This window comes from Bos taurus, chromosome 10 (genome assembly GCF_002263795.3).
Source record: "Bos taurus isolate L1 Dominette 01449 registration number 42190680 breed Hereford chromosome 10, ARS-UCD2.0, whole genome shotgun sequence".
NCBI classification, from domain to species: domain Eukaryota; kingdom Metazoa; phylum Chordata; class Mammalia; order Artiodactyla; family Bovidae; genus Bos; species Bos taurus.
This window is the reverse complement of record NC_037337.1, coordinates 96,435,501-96,454,544: the sequence shown is the minus strand read 5'-3', so window position 1 is coordinate 96,454,544 and position 19,044 is coordinate 96,435,501. Positions and strand designations below refer to the sequence as shown.

General features: G+C 39.2%; 1 long non-coding RNA gene across 1 annotated transcript in view; it reads right to left on the bottom strand.

Annotated features, from left to right (window-relative positions):
• Positions 1 to 13,463: 13,463 nt before the first annotated feature.
• The window catches only part of LOC132346313 (uncharacterized), an 85,865-nt gene continuing 80,284 nt past the window's right edge, over positions 13,464 to 19,044 (bottom strand). The window contains exon 3 of the long non-coding RNA XR_009496101.1: positions 13,464 to 13,578. This is a non-coding gene — a long non-coding RNA (uncharacterized lncRNA). The remainder of the gene's footprint in view (positions 13,579 to 19,044) is intronic.

Here is a 19,044-nt window from a genome sequence, read left to right as displayed (position 1 = left end):
GTTAAACTGTGAAATGTTGAAAGCACTTCATCACAATGCCCCAAGCCTTCTCGTTCTGCCTAAATGCAACCTGGTACTGGTCTCACCTCGAGTCTTTTGTAAAGTGTGCCCAGAGGAACTGTATTATGCAACAGTCAAGACTGGAGGTATTCTTCGCATTCTTTACAAATCAAGCTCCAGCCTCCTTAATAAGCAATCTGACAAGGTATAGTATATGCTCGCTGGGTAATCAGTCCAGCTCACACAGAAGCCATAAAAGAGCAAGCAGGGCTGCTGGGGTAAGTGGCTCCTTCTGAAAAGCCCCATTGTTCCCCCAATTAAGGCTGAGGAGTCCCTGGTGGAAGAGGTTCTGAGGATGTCTGAGGGCAGGGTGTGGGGAGGAAGGAGACTTGGCAATGTAAACCAGAGCTGTCCCTGGCTCCCGAGAGGTCCCCCTCACAATGCAAAAGATGCTAGTGTTTGAATAAAGCAAAACAAGCACACTTAACCATTGCTCCTGCTGAGCCACGCTGCTTCAGTGTGCTGCTAGGAGATTGTAAACTCACCCACTTCACCTTTTGGACTACATCCAAGCAAGCTATCACAAAACATAAACAGCTGGATTCTTTTATCTGATAGATATAATTAGAAATGAAGTGGGCTTTTAAAAACAGGATTTCAAATCACAACCAGCAGGTTTTATGATTTTCCCTATGTGCTCAAAGAAAAGACACATTTAAGATTGGATGTCTTCTTCCTCCATTAATGGAATTTAATGTTTACTTCTTTCTTTGTCTCACGGCAAAGTGACAGATACATACATGTAAAGAGTTTAATTGAACATAACCAAGTGTGTACATCTTATCTAGATAAACTAAGAAATATGCAACTTGCCAGGAGCTACATCTCGAGGAGGTAAAGAGGATAGATTTTTGAGGGGGTATTCAAAGAAGATTTTGCAGTGTGGGGGATAAATTTTGCAAGAAATAATAGTCATGTATCATTTGTGTAATTAAAGGTAATATAAAGCAGAAAAATTAATATATCACATAACAGTCTCTTGTATAGATAGGTGCATTGTTTCTGAAATTCTATCCAGCAAATTATATCATAAAGATAATAACTGTCAAAGGGCTTATATTTTTCAATAGGATAATATTGTAATTGTGATTTTAATCACTCTTGAGAGTCTTTTTGTCTAAAGCAGCTATAATGTACTTAACAAGTAAAGCATTTGACATTGGTTTGACTACTGCATCATTTATTCATTCATTTAGATACTTAGTGAGTGACAATTCTCAACTACATGGATTTAGTGCAAATAACTGTTGTTCAGTTGTTAAGCTCTGTTTGAGTCTTTGCAACCCCATGCACTGCAACATGCCAGACTCCTCTGTCCTCCACTGCCTCCCAGAGTTTGCTCAGATTCATGTCCATTAAGTCAGTGATGCTATCTAACCACTTGTCCTCTGCCACGCCCTTCTTCTTTTACCTTTAATCTTTCCCAGCATCACAGTCTTTTTCAACTCTTCACATCAGGTGGCCAAATTGTTGGAGCTTCAGCATCAGTCTTTCCAATAAATATGCAAGGCTAATTTTCTTTAGAATTGATTGGTTTGATTTCCTTGCAGTCCAAGGCACTCTCAAGAGTCTTCTCCAGCACCACAATTCGATTAGCACAGTGCTTATAAGGAGCTAAAAAAAGTAAATAAAAATAAATTTAGCCCAACTGGAAATGTATAGAAAAGTATTGAGACACTGTCCTATCTGGGTCAAGAGTATAATGGGATAACATTCATAAGCTCTTGGGATAAATAGCATAATATAATATATATAAATAATACTATATTATATATAAATAATATAATATATTAATATAATATAATAATAAAAATATAATAAAATAATACAGATTTTTGAAAGGAAAATCTAAGTATATCAAAGTAATTATATCAAATCAAAATTGAAAGGCAAACATAAATATACTTGAAACAAATTAAGATAAGGGTTGATGTGAATAAAGATTATATAGTCACAAAAGTAACTGATTCATTTATTCCCTCCTTTATATTAGTTTTCAAGTGTGGACTAAGCATTCTGTTATGTTATAGAGACATTAGATGAGTATGACAGTAGTCATTCAATTTAGGAAATTTCCCATTAATGAGGGCACGTAGTACATTAACAAATAAATTGAAATAAAAAATATAGTTACTATTACAGACACAGGTAAAGAGCAGAGTAGCAGAAAGAGAAAGAAATTATTTGCTTTGCCTAGAAGGATCAGTAAAGGTTTTTGTGACAGCTTACATTTAAGTTGTATCTTGACAGGTAGGTAGGAATTAACTAACTCTGGTAGACCAGAATGCTGGGAAGTCATGAAGACATGTCCACCAGCTGAGGTAGGATCAGTGTAGGAAGAATGGAAAAAGCACAGAAAGAAAATATGTGATACTGAATATAAAAATCTATGGAGCAATTAGGGTACAGGAATCTGCTATACATTACATGTAATCAGGTTTAGATTTAAAGTAATGAAATTTATTTTGTGGGCTTATATTAACATAATTGTTAAAATCTATATGAATTCTATATTGTACAGAAATCTATACAAAATCTATACTGTACAGGAGACAGAGATCAAGACCATCCCCAAGAAAAAGAAACGCAAAAAGGCAAAATGACTGTCTGAGGAGGCCTTACAAATAGCTGTGAAAAGAAGAGGAGCCAAAAGCAAAGGAGAAAAGGAAAGATATCCCCATTTGAATGCAAAGTTCCAAAGAATAGCAAGGGGAGATAAGAAAGCCTTCCTCAGTGACCAGTGCAAAGAAATAGAGGAAAAAAATAGAATGGGAAAGACTAGAGATCTCTTCAAGAAAATTAGAGATATGAAGGGAACATTTCATGCAAAGATGGGCTCAATAAAGGACAGAAATGGTATGGACTGAAGAGAAGCAGAGATATTAAGTGGTGGCAAGAATACACAGAAGATCTGTACAAAAAAGATCTTCATGACCCAGATAATCAGATTGGTGTGATCACTCACCTAGAGCCAGACATCCTGGAATGTGAAGTCAAGTGGGCCTTAGAAAGTATCACTACAAACAAAGCTAGTGAAGGTGATGGAATTCCAGCTGAGCTATTTCAAATTCTAAAAGATGATGCTTTGAAAGTGCTGCACACAATATGCCAGCAAATTTGGAAAACTCAGTAGTGGCCACAGAAATGGAAAAGTTTGTTTTTTCATTCCAATCCCAAAGAAAGGCAATGCCAAAGAATGCTCAAACTACTGCACAGTTGCACTCATCTCACATGCTAGTAAAGTAATGCTCAAAATTCCCCTGTCAAGATTCCACAGTACACGAACCATGAACTTCCAGATGTTCAAGCTGGTTTTAGAAAAGACAGAGGAACCAGAGATCAAACTACCAACATTTGATGGATCATTGGGAAAGCGAGAGAGTTCCAGAAAAACATCTATTTTTGCTTTATTGACTGTGCCAAAGCTTTTGACTGTGTGGATCACTATAAACTGTGGAAAATTCTGAAAATGATCGGAATATTAGACCACCTGACCTGCCTCTTGAGAAACCTATATGCAGGTCAGGAAGCAACAGTTAGAACAACATGGAACAACAGACTGGTTCCAAATAGGAAAAGGAGTATGTGAGGGCTGTATATTGTCACCCTGCTTATTTAACTTATATTCAGAGTACATCATGAGAAATGCTGGACTGGATGAAGCACAAGCTGGAATTAAGATTGCCAGGAGAAACATTAATAACTTCAGATATGCAGATGACACCACCCTTATGGCAGAAAGTGAAGAACTAAAGAGCCTCTTGATGAAAGTGAAAGAGGAGAGTGAAAAGGTTGGCTTAAAGCTCAACATTCAGAAAACTAAGATCATGGCATCCAGCCCCATCAATTCATGGCAAATAAATGGGTAAATAGTGGAAACAGTGGATGACTTTATTTTTGGGGGGCTCCAAAATCACTGCAGATGGTGATTGCAGCCATGAAATTAAAAGACACTTATTCCTTGGAAGGAAAGTTATGACTAACCTGCTGCTGCTGCTCCTAAGTCGCTTCAGTCGTGTCTGACTCTGTGCAACCCCACAGACGGCAGCCCACCAGGCTCCCCTGTCCCTGGGATTCTCCAGGCAAGAATACTGGAGTGGGTTGCCATTTCCTTCTTCAATGCATGAAAGTGAAAAGTGAAAGTGAAGTCGCTCATTCGTGTCTGACTCTTCACGACCCCATGGACTGCAGCCTACCAGGCTCCTCCATCCATGGGATTTTCCAGGCAAGAGTGCTGGAGTGGGGTGCCATTGCCTTCTCCATATGACTAACCTAGACAGCATATTAAAAAGCAGAGACATTATCTTCAAAGTTCCACCTAGTCAAGGCTATGGTTTTTCCAGTAGTCATGTATGGATGTGAGAGTTGGACTGTGAAGAAAGCTGAGCACCAAAGAATTGATGCTTTTGAACTGTGGTGTTGAGACTCTCTTGGACTGCAAGGAGGTCCAACCAGTCCATCCTAAAGGAGATCAGTCCTGCGTGTTCATTGGAAGGACTGATGCTGAAGCTGACACTCCAATACTTCGACCACCCAATGCGAAAAGCTGACTCATTGGAAAATACCCTGATGCTAGGAAAGATTGAGGGCGGGAGGAGAAGGGGACAACAGAGGGTGAGATGGTTGGATTGCATCGCTGACTCAGTGGACATGAGTTTGAGTCAACTCTGTGAGTTGGTGATGGACAGGGTGGCTTGGTTTGCTGAGGTCCGTGGGGTCTCAAAGAGTAGGACACGACTGAGAAACTGGACTAAACTGAACTGAAATAGGCCACAGAGCCCATACAAAATTTGCTTAGAGAAGCTCATGGTCCTGAAACATGAATTTGACTTCCTTCTGTATTTTTCTATGGGATATGAAATCATTTTATCTGTTTGTATGATGTGTTAAATTAAACTTGAAATTCTATAAGCTACATCTGGCTCAGAAGATTTTATAAATATTATGACAGTAAGTCTGCAGGAAAATCACTGCAGCCCTGTTTGGGGGAAAAAAAAAAAATTAAGTGCTAGAAAGGGTAGGCGACTGGCTCAATGAAGATAATTTGGTATATACATTTGAAGCAATTGTGCTTCAAATGTGCTGAAATTTCTATCAAGTTAGCTGTTTGACAATATCATGACCTTGCTTTTGTAAAATTCTGGAGAGGCATTCGTCTGTACTTTCCAGGAGACAATTTTTAAGCCACATATGGCACATTATCCTGTGGTTTTAATGCAGCCCATTTATTGGTTTCCAACAAGGTTGTTTTGTAGACATTTTGTAACAGAATGACTTTAAACCTAATCTCCACTGCAAATACCATCTTATAAGAAGACAGTGATGCACTGAGATTTTGTACTTTATTCATTTAGTACTGATATTCATGTCCTCATTTTTTATTAGATATAGGAAAGAAATCCAATCCTTAAAGAATCAGCTTTTCAGAATTTTAAATCAAATCATTAGATTCTTCTACTACTATGACCCAATAAAACCATGACCTAACATAGTGATTGGGAGCTTCATTAGGTCGTAAAATTAAAGTTTAAAATTTTTGTTGCTATTGTTCAGCACTAAATCATGTCTGACTTTGTGTGACCCCATGGACTGCAGCACACCAGGCATTCCTATCCTTCACCATTTCCCAGAGCTTGCTCAAACTCATGTCCATTGAGTTGGTGATGTCATCCAACCAACTCATCCTCAGTCATCCCCTTCCCCTCCTGCCTTCAATCTTTCCCAGCATCAGGGTCTTTTCCAATGAGTCAATTCTTCGCATCAGGTAGCCAAAGTATTGGAGCTTCAGCTTCAGCATCAGTCCTTCCAATGAATATTCAGGGTTGATTTCCTTTAAAATTGACTGGTTGGATCTCCTTGTTGTCCAAGGGGCTCTCAAGAGTCTTCTCCAGCACCACAGTTCAAAAGCATCAGTTCTTCGGTGCTCAGTCTTCTTTATGGTCCAACTCTTACACCCATATGCGACTACTGGAAAAACCATAGCTTTGACTATACAGACCTTATTTGGCAGAGTAATGTGTGCTTTTTGCTATGCTGTCTAGGTTTGTTATAGCTTTTCTTCCAAGGATAAATAACGTTTTTAATTTGAGAACTCCACAATGTCCCTGACTCTTATTTTATACTTCTTTTCAATGGCTATAGTACTATCACTTGTCCTTTCTATCAAACAGAATCCTTTAATACCAATCATGTATCTCTAATATAAAACCCAAAGACATTAGCATGAAAACAACGGCAGCTTTTATTTCTAATCAGTCTAATTTTTCTGCTGTCCAAATACAGGTTCCAGAGCCTGTGGCCAGAGCAGCTTAATGTTTGATGCTATACGCTTGTGATCTTCAAATGCTTACTAATTTTATCTTGGAATTTGCTTTTGTAGGTGGAGTTCAGTGGAATAATGAACCATGTGCCAGGGGCGTGGATAGTAGGCTTGCACATGATCTGCCCTCTCCCCCACCTTCAGAAGAGATTCTCAGCCTCCCCTTTCACACACCCACATACTGACCTGTTACGCTCAGCTGGGAATGATACCTGGGTTCAACAATGGAGCCAGGCTTGCACTTCATTCTCTCTGGCTTTGGCCCCAGCTTTGTCTTGGATATGAGTGTAGGGAGCGTAGAGAAGGGTAGGGATGCAACACACTCCTGATGGCACTGAGGGCAGACTTGACTGTCCCATCTGGGCAAACAGCACCCAGGCATGTTCCCAGTTGACTTGGCAGATGAGTTGATGCGAGTCTTGCAACCACCCCAATCCAGGTACCCAGAACTTGCAGTATATTCCAGAATGCTGTTTTTAATCTCTTGGAAGGATGCAGACCCTGCGTAAACAGAAGACTCCATTCTCCTGTCCCACACATTCCCAGCAGCATTTCTGCTTTGCACTAGGCTATGCAAATTACATAACTGGCTCTATTCCTGTCTTATTTTCTTTTATTGTTTTTAAATTTTTGTTGGCGTACAGCTGCTTTACGGTGTTGTATGCATTTCTGCTGTACGGCAAAGTGAACCAGTTATGTGTGTACACATATCTCCTTTCTTTTAGTTTTCTTCCCATTTATGTCACCACAGGGCTTTGAGCAGAGTTCTCTGGGCTCTACAGTAGGTTCTCATTAGTTACCTATTTTATACATAGTGGTGTATATATGTCACTCCCAGCCCCCCAATTCATCCCACCATCCCCCACCCTCCCTGGTATCAATAAGTTTGTTCTGTACATCTGTGATTCTATTTCTGACTATTTCTTATCCTATTCCTACCTCCAGCTATACTGAGGTATTTGGGTTTTTCAAATATCCTACCTTTGTGCATTGGTGGTATTCTATCTATAATAGTTATACTCTTCTGGAATACCTTGAAAAGGCTTATTCATTCTTAACAGAGTGCAATCCTAAATTTCTCTCTCTGAATCTACATCCCCACCCATCCTCCCGAAAATAGATTTAGATAGCCCTTCCATGTTGCCCAGTATGATTAGTGGACACTGCTCTCTGCCATTTAGCATATCTATTTGTACATGGGTGTCACCCCCTTTATTTGAAGGGTGGTGGTGTTTCTTAGCTGCTAAGTTGTGCCCAACTCTTCCGTGACTCCATGGACTGTAGCCTGCCAGGCTCCTCTGTCCATGGGATTTCCCAGACAAAAATACTGGAGTGAGTTGCTAATTTCCTTCTCTAGAGGATTTTTCTGACCCAGGGATTGAAGCCATGTCTCCTGAATTGGCAGGCAGATTCTTTACCACTGAGCCACTTGGGAAGCCCCGTTTGAAATGTAATACTTCTTTTTTTCTGTAATTCTAGCATCTAGCATATGCCAGTCCGATAATAAACATTTGTTGAAAACCAACATTTATCCTCAATTACAATACTATATATTATTTATGGTATCTCAGTGTTATATTGAATAACTGTTCCATAGTGTATGGCCCTCAACAAAATTTTTGTGAGTAGTTATTAAATCTATTTAACTTGAAATATGATTCCTTGAGGGTGGTATTTTTTCATTCCCATTTAAGGGGCATTTCATTAACATACATACACAAATAAAAACTCTGGGAGTGCTAAATACTTGACCTGCTGAGGGTCAACAGGGAGAATAAGTGAATTTATATATTGTTTTTATTCACTGTATTTCAGAGTTAGCCCCATTAGCTTAAACAATGGCCAACTCCGAATAAAACATATAAATTTAGGCCAGTGGCTTACATAATACTGAGCAGAGTTGTGAAATGAGTTTGAATTCATCTGCCATATTTGATATTGGCTCTATTCCAAATGAACTACTTTCTCTCTAATGGTTACATAGAAGCATCAACATCATTTTAAATTTTTGACTAATACGTAACTTGACTTCATGCTTTTTAGACATACAGCTTCCAGTCTTCAGTTATTTGAGGAACACAATCACCCCTCTGTATTTGTACCTCTAAATGATTAGATATATGGATTATATCACACATAGTTTTCTTGGTTTTAACACATGTATTTTAAACGAAATGTATCTATTACTCCCCAAGTGGGAAACCTGTATTGCTTCCTGGAAATCAGAGTAAGAGGAAACATCATTTCAAGGCCTTGTTGGAGCTCATGGTAAAGAATCCACCTGCCAATGCAGGAGACACAAGAGACGTGGGTTCCATCCCTCATTGGGAAGATACTCTGGAGAAGAGAATGCCAACCTACTCCGGTACTGTTGCCTGGAAAATCCCATGGACGGAGGAGCCTGGAAGGCTACAGTGGATGGATTGCAAAGAGTGAAACAGAACTGAATGACCGAGCACACATGCATAAGAATTTAATACAATCAAAAATGAACAACGAAATGCAAGTAAGACTAAATGTAATAGATTGTTTCCAAAAGTAAAAAATCATCCCTGAGGAAGGAATTCCTGAAGAAGAGGAACTCTTCATAATCAGTCGGTACTGGAAATAATCAGCTCAACCTTGATTAGCTTAAAATAATGATATGGTTCTACATCAATTAATCCACCAGTATTCTTGGAGCTATGGCTGGGTGCCAGACCCTGCTCGAGTCATCGGTAAGATGGCTCTGCTTCTTAGTTTTGAGGCTTACCCATGTGCAGAATTCCACGTCATTTGTGTATGTGCCTTGTTTGACAGAGACAAGGTCCTGAGTTTTTTGCTTTGCTTGCTGTGCCTAAGACAAGCCAAGTTCATTCTCCGGCTTCCTATATGGTGAGGCTTGACCTGTTTCCCTGAATTTGGGTAAATGGAATGTGGCCAAAATAATACAGACTGATTTCAGTCTTATCTCACTTTTTGAAACATCTTGAATGTTCCTTAAGATCCCTCCCCCAAGATTTTAGAAACCAATTGTTCTACAATCAGTAGCTGAAACTGTGGGAAATTTTCACTCATGGTAGCACAAGCAAGACATAAATCTTTATTATGATAAACCAATGAGATTTTATGGTTTATTTATTACTGCAGCCTATCCTGGGCTATTCTAAAGTAGGCAGAAAGGCGAACGATATTGCAAAGTCTTCTCTGATAAGGATGTGTGTGTGTGTGTGTGTGTGTGTGTGTGTACGCACTCAGTCATGTCTGATTTTTGCAATCCCATGAACCGTACTCCACAAGGCTCCTTTGTGTATGGGATTCTCCAGGCAAGAATACTGGAGTGGGTTGCCATTTCCTCTTCCTGGGGATCATCCTGATGCAAGGATCAAATCCTCATTTCCTGCAACTGCAGGGAGATTCTTTATCATTGAGCCACCTGGGAAGCAGATTCTGGCAATCAATCCACAACCAAGATAACATAAGTAAATGTTTTTCAACAAAGTTTTCTTTAAGAAAAAGCATCTGAAATGACTGCCAGAATATATTTTTCTGGATACCAAACTATTGTGTGAAAATGTTTACTTATTAAAAATTTTCATAGGTTTTAGAAAATTCATATGGAGATCTTTGGTCATGTTTTTAAGTGTATATTCATACTATATGGAAAACATTCAGATGAATCAATAACGAGTCTTTCAGTCAATGAGATTTGATTTTTTGTTAATTGAATAAATGACTGAAATTAGATAATATATTCACCGGATTCTGGGTTTGTTACAATATTAGTAATGATAAAATAATGGTGATAACGTCAGTTTACTAAACCACATGCTTCTAAATGCTTTACAAGACATCCACTTATTTGATGCTCACAGTAACTTTACAATTATTGGCTCTTATTATGTGGATAGTAAGTCAAGAAGCCTGATTCCATAACTGCACTCCTGGCATACTTGTTCTTCAGATCCACTGGGAGCTGAATCTCTTTCTATAGACTGTACGCAGCCACAGTCCCTGGGTTTCTGCACTCACCTTCACTAGAAAATGATCCATTTACCATGTTAATACTTCACATGTTCAGTTGCGTGGTATGGACTTCAATTACTTGCCTGCAGCATTTTTGCAGGAGTTAATCCTTTCCTAAATAAACTTATCACCCCATAACAATTTTTTTCATGTGTCATATATGCATTTTTTTCAACCAGTTTTGATGTATCCAAGTGATCTCAGAGAGATTGGCCCCTCGAGTTGGATAGCTCTGTTACTTAAAGCAGACTTCCTAGGAGGCCAACAGTAAGAGATCAAGCTGCTTAGTCTATTCAGAGTCCAAGAATGCATGCCTAAACCCAGAGAAATCTCCTGTTTCACAAAGATGTGCCACTGACATAGGAGTGCGCAAGGTAAAGGATGAGGAACTTAGGTCTAGGGATAAAATATAAGAATAAGACATTTCATGCCTCCTAAACTATGAAAAAGTGGGTATAATTTTATCCTATTTTTATCATCATTTGAGTTTTTTAAATAAATAATAGGAAATGAGTTCCTATCTTTGTCAAAATCAAATACATAATAAAGAGCATACATAAATAAAAATAAAGAGCATAAAAATAAAAAGCATAGATACATCCATGGCTAACTCATGTCAATGTATGGCAAAAACCACTACAATATTGTAAAGTAATTAGCCTCTAATTAAAATAAATAAATAAATTAAAAAAAAATTTTAAAGAGCATAGATAAAATAAAAGATTCCTACGCTCATAATCCCACTACTAGAGTGAGGGTTGATGCTCCCTGGTGGCCTAGTGGTTAGCATTCAGCACTCCCACTGCAGCGGCCCAGGTTTGATTCCCAGTCAGGGAAGCTTTTCTTCTTGAGGCTTCCCAGGCAATGCTAGTGGTAAACCCGTCTGTCAATGCATGAGACATAAGAGATACCAGGTGGATCCCTAGGTCAGGAGGAGGCCTGGAGGAGGGAATGGGTACTCATTCCAGTATTCTTGCCTGGAAAATTCCATGGGCAGAGGACCCTGGGGGGTTACAGTCCAGGGGACCAGAAAGAGCCAGACATGACTGACCAACGAACACATTCACCCTTTCTCAGAGTGAGGTAGCCATTGCTAGCACTGCTAATATACAGCAAATATGTAACATTAATGATAAAATGTAAATGTGTTTTTTGTACTGTTTTTAACTTTTATTGTCTCGTAAAAAATCATCATGAGCACCCTGCTACCCACAGTATGTACAGATTTGTCTCATATTTCTCAGAGATTGCTTGCAATTCTGTTGTGATTGGTTAAACCTGTTCCTTAACGATCAACTTTTGTCTTCAGGCCTTTGCTATCATCAAAAAATGCTTCAGTCTTCAGTGAAGATGTCTTCAGTGAAGACAGTGCATATACATCTTTGGGATCTTATACCAGAATATCTGAAGAATGCATCCTTTGAAGTGGAACTTCTTGGCAAAAGAGATCATATCTGTTTTACATTTTGACAGATACGCCAAAACAGACCATCATTTTACATGAAGCCAAATTAACTTTAGTGGCGTCTCACGCCAGCGACTTTGCCTCCCATGTGTGCATGTAGGGAACCAGCTGTGGATGAAAGGGTTTTCTGTCAAATGATAGAAATTTACACCCAAGCTTGGCCTATGGTTTTGCTGTTGCTGTTCAGTTGCTAGGTCATATCCGACTCTTGGCAACCCCATGGAGGGCAGCACTCCAGGCTTCCCTGCCCTTCTCTGTCTCTTGGAGTTTGCCCAAACTCATGTCCATTGAGTCGCCGATGCCATCCCATCCTTTCATCCTCTGATGCTCCCTTCTCCTCCTTTCCACAATCCTTCCCAGCATCAAGGTCTTTTCTAATAAGCCAATTCTTTGCACCAAGTGGCCAAAGTATTGAAGCTTCAGCTTCAGCATCAGTCCTTCTAATGAATATTTAGGGTTGATTTCCTTTAGGATTGACTGGTTTTATCTCCTTGCAGTCCAAGGGATGCTCAAGAGTCTTGTCCAGCACCACAGTTTGAAAGCATCAGTTCCTCAGTGCTCAGCCTTCTTTATGGTCCAATTCTCACATCCATACATGACTACTAGAAAAACCATAGCTTTGACTATGTAGACCTTTGTTGGCAAAGTGATGTCTCTTCTTTTTAATATGCTGTCTTGGTTTGTCATATGGACTTCCCTGGTTGCTCAGATGATAAAGAATCTGCCTGCAATGTGGGAGACACAGGTTCAATCCCTGGATTGGAAAGATCCCCCAGAGAAGGAAATGGCAACCCACTCCAGTATTCTTGCCTGGAGAATCCCATGGACAGAGGAGTCTGGTAGGCTATTATCAGCCCATGGAGTTGCAAAGAGTTGAACATGACTGAGTGACTAACACATACAAATTTGTCATAGCTTTTCTTCCAAAGAGCAAGAGTCTTAATTTCATGGCCACAGTCACCATCCAGGCCCCTGAGAGCTGAAATCAAAAGACCAGTAAACACACCATCACAGTGTAAATGAAGGAATTCAAAGACTCGAGGGACTGTGAATGTTAAACTGGTCTTTCCTGTGTGTTCTGTCCACTGACCTCTGAATTATGTTACAGTCGTTTATCTTCTCTTCCATTGTTTTAAGCAATTACCAGAGGAGCCTCTGCCACACTGGAATTGACACTCCTGACATTTCTTTCTCAGCAAGGAATGTTAATGTGGAAGATGGCAACTTAATGCAACCTAAAGAGGCTTGAGAGGAATGAAATGTCCTGGTCCAACAGAGAGATTTAAATGGCACATGCAAAGTGGATGTGGTCATTTGCCATCAGCAGAGGAAGGACCAGTAGTCTTGGTTTAGGAGATGAACAGGCACAGGGAGATCTCTGGTCCTTCCACTTGGACTACAGTTTCATCAAGGGGAAAAAAATATACTCAGTAGGACTGTGTCCTTTGTACATGTAAAGATCCCAATTTGACAGGTTTTTTTTTCCCCTTTTTTTCCCTTTTTTTAATTGCAAAAGTTCCAAGACTTGTAAACAGGTTCATTAATTCAAACCAGCCAGTTAAATTAATCACTAGATCCAATAGTTTCTAGACAAGTTAATTTATTATTCTTCAGTTCTTGAATAAAAGGAGTCCTGGGAATGATCGTAAAAATGAATGACCTCTGATCTTCCAAGAGCACCGCATGAAACACACTCTTCTGGTATGGTCTTGACTTTTTGTCTTGGCACCTATTCTTTGAAGGAAAAGAAATAAACCACCTATCAGCATGCTGGAAGATGTAATTGCAATAAGCAGTACATAACTGTAATCTGAATGAGATCAACTTCAGTTTACAAATGAAGTTCCAGTATAAATGGGCTCTTGGGACAAATTCATCTGACATTGATTATTTCTCCAGTTTCCAAACAGCACAAATTCTGGTATTTATGCTTATGAATGAAGGGTCAAGTATCAAACTTGGAAGCCTATTTATCTCCACCCCACTACCATTAGGTGAAAGATATTCTTGAAAGAAATGAAAGTATTAGCAACACCACCATAAATCTGTTTCCTAGTCTTGATAGTAAAAAATAACAAAACAAAACAAAAAACTTTTGGATTCTTAAGAATGATCTTGGATTAATAATCCAAGGTAGTGACTACACTTATAGATGATGTTTCTTATATAATTAATTTTTAAAAGTAAATAAATATACCACCGTGAATTTGGAATACAGTTATTTATTCAATTTAATTTTTTTGGATTCCATTGTTTTTATACTTTCAGAGGCAAGTTTCTTTTATTTCTGGTTTATTAAATACAGCCAGAGAAGGCAATGGCACACCACTCCAGTACTTTTGCCTAGAAAATCCCATGGACGAAGGAGCCTGGTAGGCTGCAGTCCATGGGGTCGCTAGAGTCGGACACGACTGAGCGACTTCACTTTCACTTTTCACTTTCATGCATTGGAGAAGGAAATGGCAACCCACTCCAGTATTCTTGCCTGGAGAATCCCAGGGACAGGGGAGCCTGGTGGGAGGCCATCTATGGGGTCGCACAGAGTTGGAACGACTGAAGCGACTTAGCAGCAGCAGCAAATACAGCCACTAGGTAGAAGTTGGTATAAGAGCATCTAATAATAGGCAATTGAATGTTTTCATTGCAGAGAAAATTTTTCATTATTTTCACTGTTTTTTTTTTTTTAAATTAATGAGTATCTTCCTAATTCCAGATAGAGGGATGGGGTCCCCGTAAGTGAACTAAGGGAAGATTAGTAGAAAATAGAGCAGGAACTTAAGGTTAAATCATATAAAGCTTTGCTAGTCATAATATGTGTTGATTTTCACTCTGACTTGGGAGGGTTTCAAGCGGAGCAGTGACACATCCTTTTAAGAGGATCCCTCTGGCTCCCACGTTAAAATGGTTTTAAGGTTCAAGGGTGGAAGCTATTATAATTGTCCAGGCATGAGATAATGATGGTTTGGACCATAGTACTGGTAGTAAGAGGTTGTTAGAAGTAGTCAGATTCGTGGTCTGTTTTGAGAGCAGAATCAATGGTATTTGTCAATGTATCATGGTTGAGAAAGAAGACTTGTCCTTTCTGAATTTTATGAATCCTTCCAGTGTATCTTCTTATACATATAAGTAGGCATACTTGCATGCAGGCTAAGTCACTTCACTCGTGTCATGTCTGATTTTTTGTGACACTGTAGACTGTAGCCCGCCAGGCTCCTCTGTCCATGTGATTCTCCAGGCAAGAATACTGGAGTGGGTTACCATGCTCTCCTCAAGGGGATCTTTCCAACTCAGGGATCAAACCCTTGTCTCTGACATCTCCTGCACTGGCAGGTGTGTTCTTCACCACTAGCACCACCTGGAAAGCCAAAGTTATATTTAGTTTCTTGATCTATTTACAGTGTATTATGCTATATATTATGATATGAACATTTCATCTTATTTAAAGACATATTTTTTGCCCTTCTGGCATCACACATAGGATGCACTGTCTCTAACTAGTCCCTAGAAACAGACGTTTGAGCTATTTTCAGCCCCTTTCTATTAAGTCCAATACTTCTGTGGTTAGCTTTCATGAATCATTTCTGTATGCATGTATGTCTACCAGTTAGATAAATCCCCTAGAGCAGGATGGCTGGGTCAAAGCATGAATGCATTTATAATTTGAAGAATTAATTCTCAAATTCAATATTTGGAAGGTGTTTTGAAAAGCTGCTATTCTTTTCAATTTAAAAAAGAAATGGTCTCTGTGAGATCTTTGCAGCTGACTGGTTTTGGCTTGCTTGGTTTGTTAGTGTGTTTCTTCTGAAGAGCCTCAAAGAAAAATGTTTTAGAGCTCAACCTGAGAAATGCATGGAATGTTATGGCTGATTTTTTAAATATTTTCCCTTGCCTTTATTTCTATGACATTATCATTGCATGCCTCTCTGTTCAAGGCTTGTCTAATAAGATGACTATGGACTTCAACTGCTAGTGAGCCTGGGTGTGAATCTGAGCTCCATGCATCTGTGAGCTTGGGGAATCAACTCAAACTCTCTGTGACCTGTATCCTCTGTGGTAGGCTGTGAATAATAACCATCCTATCTCATTGTATTCTTATGAGGTTAAGTAATTTAAAATATGTAAAGTCACTTAGAACAATACTTGATACAAAATGAACACAATTCAAACACTGGATGGTTTTAGAAGTCACCTCATCAGTTTGGTGAAAAGACGGAGATACAATAATAACATTACTTTGTTTATACATATTCAGCTTTCATCTAGATGAGAGAGTACATAAAAATAAATGAAAATTAATTATTTAGATTCATTCCTTATAATTTACATATAACTTCCTCATAGGCAAAGTATTCTAAAAATATCAAGCTGGAAGTTAAAAAGTGTTTTTGAAATATGCCCTGACTCTTAAAAAGAGAGTCAGATAGCAAGTTCTTTGAATTACACAGGCACAAACTATTGCAGGTTTGAATAATTTAAAAAGAAAGAAAAAAGGGTACAATTGCATTAGATAATAATTTAAAACTTCTTATTTGCAGTTTTTATATTTTTAACTAAATTTACAGGTGAATTGGATATTGCCACAGGCTAGCTACCCTTGGTAGCTTAGACAGTAAAGAATCTGCCTGTAATGCAGGAGACCCAGGTTCAATCCCACAGTCAAGAAGATCCCTTGAAGAAGGGAATGGCTACCCACTCTTATATTCTTGCCTGGAGAATTCCATGGACAGAGGAGCCTGGTGGGCTATAGTCCATGAGGTCACAAAGAGCTGGACACAACTGAGCAACTAATACTTCACTTCTCAAGCTGGTTAACATCAACTTTTCTAAGTATTATGAGAAACAACAAAAGTTATTGGATACTTAAGAAAGTTGGCAGGGATTCAGTTGCATTTTTAAAAAAAAAGAGAATAGCCCTGGCTCCAAAAGTGTTTTAAGTGTTTTAAGATTGTAAAGTAATTAGCCTCCAATTAAAATAAATAACTTTATATTAAAAAAGAGACACATTATTTCAAAAACAAAAAGAACAAGGTAGTGAATTTGTTGTGTGACATGGGGAGCTCAACCCAGTGCTCTGTGATGAGTTAGATGGGTGGGATGGGGAGGGAGCCAGGAGGGGGATTCAGGAGGGAGGGGACATGTGTATCCTCTCTGAGTCAGGTTGAGGTATGGCAGAAAACAACACAATATTTTAAAGCAATTAACCTCCAAAAAAAAAAAAAAAAAGGACTTGATAGTAAGCAGCCAAGAGAGGAGATGTCATTTGGGTTGCTAAAGGGAACATGAGGGGATTCTGGGAGTACAAGGGATATCATAATGCTTGATCTGAATGCTCATGATACGGGTACCTTCACTTAATGGAAAATCATTTAGATGAATACCCATGAGATAAGTATATTTTTTAATTAAAAAAAAAGGCTTAGCATGTGTTAATTCACACTCTCAAGAGAGTTAAACATCTCTCAGAGAAGTCCTAATTTTTATAGTATTCAATAGACTAGGAATATTTCAGGTATGAATTGTGACTTTTCATCTCAGCTTCCACCAGATAAACTTTGTATCTACTTGTTTTTTCAATACTTCAAGGTTCTGAGTATATTTTATTAGAATAAGGATAACTGTATCAGCTTCCTAGGCCTGCTGTAACAAAGTACCACAAGCATGATGACTTAAAACAACAACAGTGTATTATCTCACTCACATCTGGAAACAGCTGGGGGGTGAGAAGACTGAAATCAAGTTGCCAACAGGGCCATGGTCCTTCTGAAGCTCTAAAGAAAGATTTTTCCTTGTGTCCTCCAGCTACTGGACACCTCTTATGTTCCTTGCCTTGCAGCTGTAAACATGTCAACCTCCACTTCCAGTTGGTATGTGACATTCTCCCCTTATGTGTTTCTGTATGTTTCCATATTTCCCTTTTCTTAGGTGACCACAGGCCATACTGGATTAAGAGGCCACTCTAATTTACCATGTCTTCATTGTAACTTGATTGTATCTGCAAAAATTCTATTTCCAAATAAAGTTTCATGCACAGGTACTGGGAGTCAGAACTTCAACATATTGGGGGGCGGGGGGAGCATGATTTGATCCATAAGAGTGTCCAAGGCTAAAATAAGCCCTCAAAAACCCTAGATTACAGAATGCAAACTGCAAAGAGTCCCAGGGGCTTTCTATTCAAATGATCTTGGTGTCACTCATTATGCCTAGCCAAGTGGCCATAATGAGTAATAAAGCTGTCTTAGAATGCATTGTGCTGAGGTACAAAATCAGCTGTCCCATTCTACTGGATACCTGCCCCCCACACACAAAAAAAATGCTAGGCTTTGCTCAGGTTCCTGGATCCTGTTGGTACAATGACGCACTTGCCAAGATATGAGTGCACCCTTTCGCATTTCCTCCCACCACTCTTGCCTCTCTGCTAGGCTGATCATCTTAGTCCTCCTGTCCAGGAACATAATTTGACTTGGTCTTCTAGATCCTAAGCCTCACCCTTGTTTGTTGCTGTTTAGGCACTTAACTCGTGCCCAGCTCCTTTGTGACCCCTTGTACTATGGCCTGTCAGGCGCTTCTGTCCATGAGATTGGAGTGGGTTGCCATTTCCTTCTCCAGGGGATCTTCCCGACCCAGGGGTTGAACGCACACCACCTGTGGCAGGCGAATTCTTTATCACTGAGCCACCTGGGAAGCTCATTAAAGCTTTTAGAAATCCACGTTTTTGTTTTTATTTTCCATAACAAGATGAGCCAAATGCTTTCCCAGCTGAGTTGAGATCTCGTTGAGCTACACGCTTGCTATTTCTGTGTAAATCAACAAAGCGTTCACCTTCACCTCTCACCCCTTTATCGTGATTTAGTATTTCAGCACAGTACAGAGGATTATAGATTTTATTTCTTCTTGAACCACATAATTCATTTTCATATATGAGATCACAAATGATTGGAAAACAGATTCTAATTGGCAGCTAGCCATTTATGGTAAACCCAGTAGCAAGTGTTAAGCTCTGACACCTTCCCTTTGAAAAGGCTTTTGAAATAAAATTAAAATTCATCATTCTGAGTTGAATATTTTATGCTGTTCGGAGCTAGTTACTGCATGCATTTCAGAAGTGTGTGCTTATCTCTCTTCCAGGCCACTTGACTCAAACTGTAGGCTCTAGGTACTACAATTTGGGCTAAATCCTCCAGTTGCCAAGGGGGAT